We start from the raw sequence: 12,267 nt of genomic DNA, 5'->3' as shown, positions 1-12,267 counted from the left end.
GAAATGTTTTGATGACTGGTATTTGAAAGATGAAAAAGATTAAATAATCTTTGTTTAAAACTAATTTAATAACTTGTAACTACATATTTCAACAAAGGAAGTAAAATACAAACAAATCTTTGCACAACTTTTTGCTGAAATTTACCATTTCCTCGGGTTATGTGTTTGAAGGTGAGAAGTTGTGGACAGTCTGATTTATAAATCATCGCTGCAGTCTCTGAGATGTCAAGGTACTGGTCACTCCCTCAAACTTGAAAGGGCATATACATTAAGAGATGACAGTTATTCTTTTGAACCTGTTGGCAGATAACAAAGCCCAGTGCTTTTTATCTCCATACAGTTTTCTATGAATAATGGCAGTAATGGCAGGTTACTAAGGATTGGCTGAGTGACTCATAGACCTTCTATTGGCCTGCTTAATCTCCTATAGCTGTTGAAGAGCTTGTAGAGGCACACATACACACACTTTCCCATGTGCAGCTATATATTTGCATTGTGTTATATTACCTAAGCCACCAACGAGGGCTGTAGATACAGAAAAAAGTTAGCTTTAGCTTATACTAAAGGCCTCAAGTTACAGTAAGGGGAATAATTATTTGATATCCTGCTGAATTTGTAGGTTTGCTCACTTCCAAAGAAATGAATAGTCTCTAATTTTTATGCTAATTTGATTTTAATAGATAGAGAGAAAAGAAACAGAAAAAAAACATGTTACATAAAATTTATTAACTGATTTGTATGTCATTGAGTGAAATGAGTATTCGATTCCCTACAACGTAGCCAGACTACCACAGATTGGCTGTGTCCATGTGGCACACAGATTGCAATCAATCAATCAATAACAGATACTCCTGAGCTCACTCATTATGTGTATAAAACACATCTGTCCACCGTATCAGTTTCTTACATTCCAACCTCTCCACCATCACAAGCAAGACTAAAGAGCTGTCAAAGGATGTCAGGAATAAGACTGTAGACATGCACAAGGCTGGAATGGCCTACAGGGCCATCAGAAAGAAGCTTAGTGAGAAGGTGACAACTGTTGAGATGATTATTCAGAAATACAAAATGACCATCAACAACCAATAACCCGTGGTCTGGACCTCACAATGCAAGATCCTGCCTTGTAAGGTAAGGATGCAAAGCAGTTGGGACCACAGTCACCAAGAAAACCATTTTTAACACACTACGCCATAATAAATGATGCTTTGCAGTCCTTACAAGGTTCCTCTGCTCAAGAAGATACAAGGTACAAACCTGTCTTTGCCAGTGAACATCTAAATGATTCGGCAAAGGCTTTTGTGAAAGTTATGTGGTCAGACGTACTTGGAGTTACTTGACCTGCTGTTTTTGGAGGAAGAGAAATGCTGAGTGTGACTTAAAGAACTGCATCGAGACAGTCAAGCATTGAGGTGTAAACTGCAAAGGGTACAGGACAACTTCACCGCACTGAGGGACGAATGAACTGGGCCATGTACCATAAAATCTCAGACAAGAATCTCCTTCCCTCAGCCAGAACACTGAAGATGGGTCGTGATTGTCTTCTAGCATGACAATGACCCAAAACATACCGCCAAGGCAAAGTGTGGCTAAACAAGATGCACATTATGGAGCAGGTCATGGAGTGGCTTAGCCGGTCTCCAGACCTCAGTCCTATAGACAATCTGTGGAGTGTGCTGAAACTTCGAAAGGCCTACAAACAGTCAGGAAACATGAAGGAGTTTCTGTAAAGAAGAACGGGCCAAAGTCCCTCCTGAGATACAAACCTAGTGCCAATTACAAGAAATGTCTTATCGCTGTACTTGCCAAATAAAGTTTCGCCACCAAGTACTAAGCCATGTTTTGTTTGAGAATAAAATACTTTATTTAATGTGTTTTTTTCTGGATTTGTGGTTGATATTCTGTCTGTCCCTATTAAAATCAAACTATGATAAAAACTTAAAGATGTTCATTTCTTTAAAATTGAGCAACCTTACAAATTTAGCAGGGGATCAAATAATTATTTCCTTCACTCAAGAATGTTTCTGTGTTCCTAAGATTCATATTGCACTTTAATAGAGCTAATTAAACATTTTAATCAAGGACAGCACTGAATTGATCTCAGTCCGTGCTAAAGGGAGTTTGTGTTAACTATACCACTGTGATTATTCCTGCTTCACTAGAGCTGTCACTCACCCATCAGCTCTCATTTTTGCCACTACCGTGACAGAAGACCAGGAAAAACAAAGAGCTGAACCCATCCCTGACTTATAATTAATCTCTTGTCGACTTCTATTGACACATCCTCTCTTTGATTGAATAATTACCTAAGTGCCACAAGCTTCTGAGATTGAGTCGTAATCCTGAATAAGATATGACCAACTTTGGTCACCTCGTTCACTACAATTAGCTCATCATTTGCTTGGCTGCGAGAACAGCAGCTCCCCATCTGTTGTGCTCTGGTTATGGACAGCAGTTTTGGGGTTCATTTTTTTTCTACAGAGCCTGGCAACAAGTTCTCATTTGACTCCTTGTACAGTTAGATGAAGTGTGTGAAGGTACTGACACGTGCGCAAATAAATTCACATGCATGTCTGCACACTCTGACAAGTGCAGTTTCTCACATTATACTACCGCTGCTCAAACCCAACCACGGCAAACCACACGCACACACCTCCCTACACACATGCGCTCGCAAATACATGCATATCTACCCACCTGCCCGCAAAGCATTCCCACACCTCACACATAAACAGCCTGGCATCTGTCACAGCTTGGGTGGGGGTGGGGTCGCACATGTACATGCACGCACACACACAAACAACACACCCAGAAACACAAACACAGTCCTCTTGTCTACAGCGAATGTACCCTTTTGACCCTTTGACAGGTACATGGAGGATCTCAAAGTGAGAGGAGAAGCCTCAGAGCAGGTCTACAAGTCAGAGATGTGCCCTCTCCATAGGTAGCTGTCTAACTCCTCAGGACTCCAGGGGATGGCTGTGCCTCTTGCAGGAAGCCATAACTCTCCTCTCAGGAAGTGAGGTGTGTCTGGAGTGTTATCTACATCTGTCTTGGAAAGAAGCGGGAGCACAAGAGGTCAGACAAGAATGGGACCACTTATATCATGTTTTATGTATGACGTGTGGCATGTGTTTGAATATTTACATGTGTCTGAAGGTGATGCAAATAGAGAGGGAAAAAACTGGGAAGAAGTTCAGACAACTCTGCTTCCTTTGTCGACAAAGAGTCTCTATAAACAGTTCAGCATGATGCAATTCCAGAGTGGAACCAGTAACAACCCCAATTTTTTTCTATCTATTGATCAGAGCCCGAGCTGCATATATTAGGGTTTGTATTTCAGTCCTCAAGTCCCTATTGACAACTAAATTCAATTATCTGTCCTAAAACTTTTTAATCAAACAGATGAACTTTAAAAAAATCAACGTAAACATTTCGCTGCATTAACTTATCGCTTCTTTAAACAACAGCAGTGACCTTCAAATGATGCCAAAAGTTTCCTTCTTCCCCTTTCTTGATGGTGTGACAAATTCCCTCCGGTCCTAAGTATGTCGAACGACCCCTGAAATAAAACGTTTGAAGAATATAAATGATCATCCCCCACAATGTGGAGTTAAAAGCTTTCAGGGTGATCCTTGTGAACTCTTAGAACACTCCCAGGCATATAATTAAAAGGTAGTTTCTAATTTCTATGAGAGTAAATTAGCACCTCGGCTTCATTGTTACACCGTGGCTGGTGGCAGGTAGCCTGGGGAGATGGATTGAATGGATCAGAGAGGGTTGGACAGTCACTGGATAATTTTGACAACGGGGTTCGGGGGTATCATCCATCACTCAAGTGCTTACATGAAAGTTTTGACAGGTAGAGGTCATGGCAATGTGGCAGGAGCCAACAGAGATGGATGTCTTTAATTTGGGTAATGAAGAGTTAACCATCTTGGGAGAGCAAGAGGAGCGTTAAATAGGAGAGCAATTCGCCATTAAAAGAAAGTCTTATTTAATTCCTCCAACCCTAATGAAAGACATCGAAACACAATCCTTGATTGACAATGAGGCCCCAGCTGTAATTCCCTGCAGACAGTTCACTTAAGTTCCCTCCCTTGTTAATCTCAAATATAATGAATTGCAAAACTAAGGTTAAACGTGGCAGCGTGAATTCATTATCACTAATATGTTAAACCATAAGATGATTTACAGTGCGGTCTCTCTCTTATTTTCATTAACGGTGAATGGCTTTGATTTAGTCGAGATTCCGCTGGCCTGTTCATTCTCACCATCAATCTCGCTGGCTTGGTCATTGTCCTCTTTTATATCTGACCCCTTCACTCGAAAATGGAGCGAAGAATGGAAATATGTTGGAGCCGACAACCTGGTGAAAAAAATTATTATTCTGCTTTTTAGTGTGAGTACAAGACCCCTTTTTATCGCTTCCTTGCAAATTATATTCATCCCGAGCTGTCATTCAACTTCATCCTTGACCCTGGTCTTATTGTTCCAGGCTTAATGGTAGTGCTTGTGCTGAGATAACGGTTAATGCTCCGCTGTCTAGCAGCAAAGGCCTGCAAATGCTATCTTACACTAAAACACCGGGGACCCTATCTGCATACTGAGCTGATATTTATATGGACATTCATAATCCATGTACCTGTTCCCCGTTCATTAACCAAAAGAAAAAGTATTTGAAATGCAAGTTTCTTTCCAAAGTATAATTCCAATATGCCAACCACAAACTATACTGACATATCTTTGCAGGCACTGTCTGGCTTGGGCAGCACTCCCTGTTTATTCATATTAATGCTTGAAGGAATATCATACATAAGTCATCCCAGTAAGTTTATACACCCTCAAGCAACATGGCACAGGTCCAGTTTACCTCACCGAAAATGATATATTTGGATTGTCTTCCTGTACTCTGTGTAATGTTTGTGGTTCATTTACACATATTATTACAGTATAGCTCTGAGCATGTATGCATACTACCATGCAATCAGACCACAAGATTATTGTGCATAAAAGTGACAAATTGTAACACTGCACCAAGGAGAGGCTATGCTGAGTGATAGGAAGGTTGTGGTCTCCTAATGATAGGGTTTTAAAGCTAGAGCTTCTACTAATTGGGGTGATGTGTCCATTCCTTTGTCCCCCCAAGACATGTCTAGCTACCAGGGATTAGCCATGATTAAGGTGCTGGTCTTCCTGGTGCTTGAAGACCCCTCATGGTATTTATCCATAGCGGTCAGATTATTCCAGTGATGGACACCTAGAGATCACAGGGGTTGTGATACATCTTGATAGTTAGTATGGGGCCTATTATAGCCACTTTCATTTGGGTGGCTTTAAAAGTTACATATATCACCAGGCACATTTAAAGAGGCAGTGTAATATTTATGCAGTAGGATTGTTATATAAAAGTAGTTCAAAACCAATGCCTCAGGATATTTTTCACATTTTCTTGTTAAAAGAAAAGGGAGGCAGCTATTATAAAAAACACAATTACAGAGTGTAAAATCATTATGTTCTGTTGGCAAACAATTTAGTCTAGCATCACACTAAGTGCGCTATAATGGTTCTCCCCAATTACCAAGACACTAATTATGTGTTGCTTCCTCCACAGGTTTATCTGGAACACAGTGTTTTATGAGCTGCCCTTTTATTCTTTCAGTAGTTTCGTGGTAAAACTGCAATATGACTAAAGCACAGTCTTATTTCTTTATGACAATAGTTGCGCTGATCTTAAGGGGAATAAAAACTCCTGAAGTGAAAAATGAGAACAAAGCTTCTGTCTGAAAGTCAGCAATCATAATTCCCAGCACTTATTCATTACAAGGATTCATACAATGAATCATATTGTGCAAAAAGAATAAACATTAAGCATGAAAATTTATTCAGCATCTCTTTTGCTACTTTTCAACAACTGATTCCCTTTGGCTACTATTAAACACTGCAGTAGTCACAATGAACTCCTTTCCAAGGAAGAAAAAAAACATTCTCATTTAAACCATTACTGTTACTCTGGGTTTGAAATGATCAGAAATCCTCAACCTTCTCTTTTCTTTCTTTAGTCCGTGCCTGCTCCAAAGGAACTTCTCTCTGTGTTTTCATTTGTGAAGCAATCTGTGAATTTAAAGGGAGCAGAACACTCTACCTTGTTAAAATGAATTGTCATGTATGCTTGACAGACACTTATAATGAGATTAGTGTAAGAACCTCAAAGAGGAAATGTTGGAAATAAGAGAAGCGCTAATCCGCTCACACTTTTATGACTAAATTCATTCTCTCTATGGTTTCTCGAAACTTTGCTTTCCTGTTCATTATCCGAATTGTCTTACAGCTCTCATCTTGTAATCCTGAGCTCCTCTGTTGACACTCGAACTCAGTTTAAAAAGATCCCATGAGACTGGAATAATAAATTGGAGATTTTGTGTCGCTCATATCAGATCTGTGTTAATATTTTGTATGCAGGGATAAATCCTGCTTATTTTTTAAGACATAGATTACCTCCACACATTACATTAAGGAGTTAAGAAATCATAATAATGCTAATAGATAGATAGATAGATAGATAGATAGATAGATAGATAGATAGATAGATAGATAGATAGATAGATAGATAGATAGATAGATAGATAGATAGATAGATAGATAGATAGATAGATAGATAGATAAAAAAGTAGAGTCCAATGAATACAGCTTAGCCTTTGCCTATCGGTAAGTCTCCTCCAATGACCTTTACTGTTAAGATAAAGATAGCTCGTGGCACATACAGAGGGATGTGGAGGATTTGCAAAAGTGGACATTTATGAAAATCTTTCTTGAAGCCTGTCTTAGAAATCCTTCAGAGGCATGAAGGAAAGGGCAGTGAGTCAGTATATGGAGAAGACATACTGAGACTCTGATACGGATGGAGAAAATACCAGTCTATATGTGCATATGTAATGCAAAGTAAAAAGGAAGTCACAGGACTCTATTGAAGATTTTTTTCTCCCTTTTCTGTGGCACCATTGCTCTCTTCAGACATACAGCATAAATATGTTTGAGGAAAACTTTACTTGCGATTCAGTCAGCGTCTAAAAGATGATATTGAAGCGACCTTCTGTATTGACTTTAGTTAGTATATAAAGGAGTGTAAAACCTGCATGCAAGACAATACATTTTTTACTGCTCGACAGACACAAAATGAATGAGTGAGTGCGATGAATGAGTTTGCAAAATGAATATGGTTAGTCTCTTTGAATTGAGAATTGCGTGCAACATCACCAGAGCTGGCTCAGTGTCTGGGAAAAATAAAAGTATGCTTTCATTGCGGGGCCACATGATTCTGATTGTGTTTACACAGTTGTACAGTGTTTACTTAGGAACTTTTACAGTCATGCGGAAATTACTTTTTTTTTCTTTTTTTCAATTTAGACTTTCTGGTTTCTGACTAAATAAAGCTGTTGAGGGTATAACTAATTTTGCTTCAGGTTTTGGTGGTTATTTGTCACCATATGTGGTTTGAGGGATTGATTTTCTCCCTCCCACTACATTGATGAAACCCCTCCTGGAGGTTCCTCTGGGAATTCATCTTGTGCTGATAACTTTGTGCTATCTTATCTGGTCACTGTTCAAACAAGAGTGAATTCTCAGATTTGCTTCAGGTGTTTGTCTCTCCAAGGGTCCATTTCTTTTTGTTTTTGTTTTCAAGGTTAAAGCCTGATTGATGTGGTTGATTTTCCCAGTGCTGTTTTGTCCAGCCACGTTGAAGCGCTGTGATTGTTTAAGAACATAAAAACTCCCCAGACTGTAGGATATACGTTTTTTCTTTAGACATTGGCTGCTTTTTCCTCTTTTTCAGTCCAGTTCTTGTACCTGACCATTTACACATAAAACTGACCTATGAATCATCCGGGCATAAAAAGGGCATCTAACAACTAGTGTTGTGTCGCATTTTAAATTGTATATTAGCCAAAAATAGCATATCTCGGCAGGGTGTGCGGTGTGTTCTTAAACAAATGTAAGGAAACTAAACAGAGGCTCTGTCATGGTTCAGGTCTGCATTTCAGCCAGTGCTGTTGGTGAGCTTGTCAAAAGTGATGGAATTATTGATGCAGAAAACTACAGTCAATTCTTGATCCATTTTTCAGCAGGAAAATGATCCCAAACACAATGCCAATGCAGTAAAAGCATACATGGATAGAAAAACACTATCAGAGCCCGGACCTCAACATTTCTGAAGCAGTGTGGGATCATCTTGACAGAGAACAGAACAAAAGGGAGCCAACAGCCAAAGAGGAGCTTTGAATGTCCTTCAAGAAGCCTGGAGAACTATTTCTAAAGACTACTTAAAGAAATTAGAAGAAAGCTTATCTAAGACAGTTGAGAACTTGTTCCTCAACAAATTCTCAACTGTCTTAGATAAGCTTTCTTCTTCAAGCTTGTTGGAAGCTTTTTGCACCTATTTCACATTTTCCACATTTTCCTATAAAGCTATGAAGGAGGGTAGGTTCAAATCTTTTACACAATACTGTAGATACCCCACATTTTAGCTTAGAACTGTCGTTGCACAGGCATTTTTTGTGTAGTCTACATTAATTAATTTACTTTAACTATCAATAAAAAAGTAGATGTGAGAAATCTGTCAAAAGAAAAATAAAGCCAACAAAACCTGAATCCATTTTTTCAGTTTTCTATCTACTAATTAAAAAAACTCAACAGCCTAACAAAATCCTGCCTAGGATCTGTCCACGGGGCAGGGATTCTCAATTTGTCATGCTACTTTGAACTGTCAGGATTCGACTGCTGGTGCAAAGATCATAAACCAGTAAAACTTCAGAGCACAGGATGCGAATGAGGGTGACTAAGCACACTGGAGGCCCCACACTAGTCTCTACACACTAGCCTGTAGTCAACACTATCTTATCTCGTGAGAGGGCAAGTCTGGGCTGGCTAGCAGGGAAGCAGAGCCGCGTGGCTTCAGTGGGAAAAGTTCCCTAGTTCTTAGAAATGAACTTCTGAGTGAAACACGATCAACATATCTAGGTATCTTATCCTGATGTTTTGCTACTTGTTTAACTAGAGCAACTGCATTTTATTGATGAATTCTTTTGACCACTCCACACAGCTAGAAACTGTAAACAATGTCTTTATTATTTCTGGTGACAACATGTAGTTTTTCAAAACTACACATTATCGCCATTTCTTCTCAAATGAACAAATGGAGAGAGCACGACCTCATGAAACGTTTCCTTGATTCTTCTGTAAGCCTTCACCAATATGTAAGAGTGCAAGACCTGACCTGGAGCCATACAATCCATCAGTATTAGTCTTACACGGACTCTAGACTAAACACACTCTCATTACAGTTGCTGTGAGTGCCTGGAGGGCTCTTCCTCCACCCAAGTTTATTAACACAAGGCACAAGTACAATACAAAACTAGGTACCCGGGACTCTTACAGTAAACACTGCTTCGGTGCTGCTGGTACATAATTAAAGGATTTAAATAGACGGAGCTTATGGGGAATGACATGGCAATATGATTACTGTAGAACGTACTGCACTGTGTAAGCCAGTGTTGCTCCAGGATGATGTAATCCCTTTCAGGTCATTTTGGATTCCCTCTGCTTTTTGGATCAGATCTGTACTGTGAGCTGAGACAAGAGACCTTTTATGCTTTTTTAAAAAAAATTCTTTCACAGAATTCAAACAGTTGTCATCTCCATAGAGGCTGCGTATACGTAGCGAGCTAATAAAAGTCTAATTCACATATCCCACATTCCTAAGTGAGAGAATTGCCTTAGTCACATAGTATTCAGTTACCATACTTGTGTTCTACACCCACACTGTTCCTCATGTCTCTCTCTGGCTGCACTGAAAGATTATAGTCTCCCTGTGGAATTATTGCATGCTGGAGTGGTCGAGTATTTAAAGACGTGGTTGTTGAATTTGGTTATATCATCACTGATGAATGTAGCATGCACATTTTTTATATAAGGATAAGTAGCAATAACTACAAAGTTATTACACATCATAATTATCATTACAAATGTAACATGCCATTATAGCTGGTGTTTACCTTATTGTAATGTATATGAATCTGTAAAGTTACTCCTTAGGTAATATCCACCATACATCAAACATGCACGTCAAATGCAATATGGGGCACTGTAATTCTCGTAAAACTCGTTTTTGCACAGGTTCCTGTGCAGGAATATAAATTCACTTAACAAGACGCGCTGACATTCTTCTATAATTTGGGAGCTGTTCCAAAATAACTGTACGAAGGGTACCTACAGCTTTGGCCTCTGACTGTATTTGTGTATCCCTGTGACAAACATTTCCAGCAGAGTGCTCAAACGTCAGCTGTTTGCATTCACGACATGATACTCAAGTCTCAAGTATCCGCCAAGTATCAGACCTTGAGAGACAGAGGCCACATCAAGGAGGTCAACAAAGAACCTGACACCCTGGAGATACATTTGCATTGAGTCGAGAATGTAAAGCAACAACAAGGCATAAAATGGCCTTGGAGGAACCAAACACTCCAGTGGTAAAACAACAACCCACAAACTGCTGTGAGATTACCCTCATTGTCAAAGCTTTTCTTATCTTGAGAGAGAAAGACAGCATGATCTTTAAGGAATGAGACCACAGCGACAGACAGCCAGTAAAATGCACACAGGCAGCTGATATAACTTGTTTTAGTATCATCTCACAAGTTAAGATAACACACTGGGTTGCAGTAAGTGGTATAAACTTACAAACAATAAATCTTCAGACTGCCTGAAGAGGTGACTCTGTGTCTGTGGGTGAAGTATCTTCACTTGCACACTGCTGGAACTTGTTACATTATTTCTATGCATAACATCAGAGCAACATTAAGTGACCCCGCTGCATGGGCCTGAAAATACTAATTTACTGCACGCCAATAAGCATTATAACCTGAGTTTATAGGATATCCAAGAGTACATTTGTCAAGTGAACAGTTAATTTGCGTTTTCATGTGCTACCAAAACAAGCCCAGCTGCCTCACCGCCCGCTTTTAGGCCCCCACCACTTCTTTACCCCATTGTGAAGCCATCAGATAGTGGCTTCCAGGACTCCACACCTGTCTCAGGGCTATGCAGAGGAGATGGATCCATGCATTTTGAGCATCAGATAGCCTCTAGCAAGGGTTAGTATTGATCTAACGCTTCACTGGCCCTTTGTGAGAGCAGCAGCTGCTTTGGGGGGCTTTTAGATAAGCAATGCAAAGGGAATTGTTTCTCCTGAAACCCTCTTTCAATGTTCGTACATGAAAACCATTGCTTAATTCAACACTCCATCGCTTTGGAATAAAATGTCCTCTCCCTTGACACGCACGCACAAAAATCAGCAAATAAGCATTAAAACATTTGCCTTTGGGGTATTGGAAAGGGTATTGGAAAGCAAACATGATAATGCAGCTTTTTACTGTTTAATTATATGTAATCTCTAGAGTGAAAATGAAAAAAAAAAAACCACGGCAAATTTCAGTGTCCCACAACTCTCTTCATTCAGATGACAGTCTCAGTCACTGAATGAGGCAGCTGGAATGGGTGTGTGGGGGGTAATACCACTGGTGCATCTGTGTGAGACAGGCATGGCGATGAGACCCTCCCTAAGATGACTCATAGGCGGTATGAGCTGACACCAGCACCTCATTCACAGCCAATAATGAGCCATGCTAATGAGCAGGACAGCCGCCCTGCACGCTCATCATTAAGCAGTCTTGTGATTCATGTCCAGCAAGGAACCATCATATAAAGAGATAGGGCTGGACATATATATATATATATATATATATATACATAACTCTTTTCTACCTAAGTTACGTAAGTGGAATATTAAACGTTGATATATTGAATATATCGACAGTTTCATTCAAATCTTTCTGTATTTGCAGTCGCTGGCACAAATAAATCGCACCTACATTTGAGGCTATGCCATCAGTTAATTTGACATAACCTCCTTCACCACATGTGAACTAATCAGAAGATCAAATACCACTCAAATTAATTCAACAGAAAAAAAAACAGGCCGACAATAAAACATGCATGTGCATGTGCCAACCTCATGAGACTCTGGCTCTGACACATATATCTGATAAGGCTTAATCAGCAAGGGGTGGTCATGATAAAGCATTTCAGTCCTATCTCTGTCTGGGTAGACAGACACAGGGTTTGCCTCAGTGTTCCAAGGATGGAAAGGCAAGACCCCCTCTATCTCAGCATTTCTCTTCTTAGCCTTGTCTCTTTTCCCCCCTGTGTGCC

Source organism: Oreochromis niloticus, linkage group LG19, assembly GCF_001858045.2.
Source record: "Oreochromis niloticus isolate F11D_XX linkage group LG19, O_niloticus_UMD_NMBU, whole genome shotgun sequence".
Taxonomy (NCBI): Eukaryota; Metazoa; Chordata; class Actinopteri; order Cichliformes; family Cichlidae; genus Oreochromis; species Oreochromis niloticus.
This window is presented reverse-complemented; position numbering follows the sequence as displayed.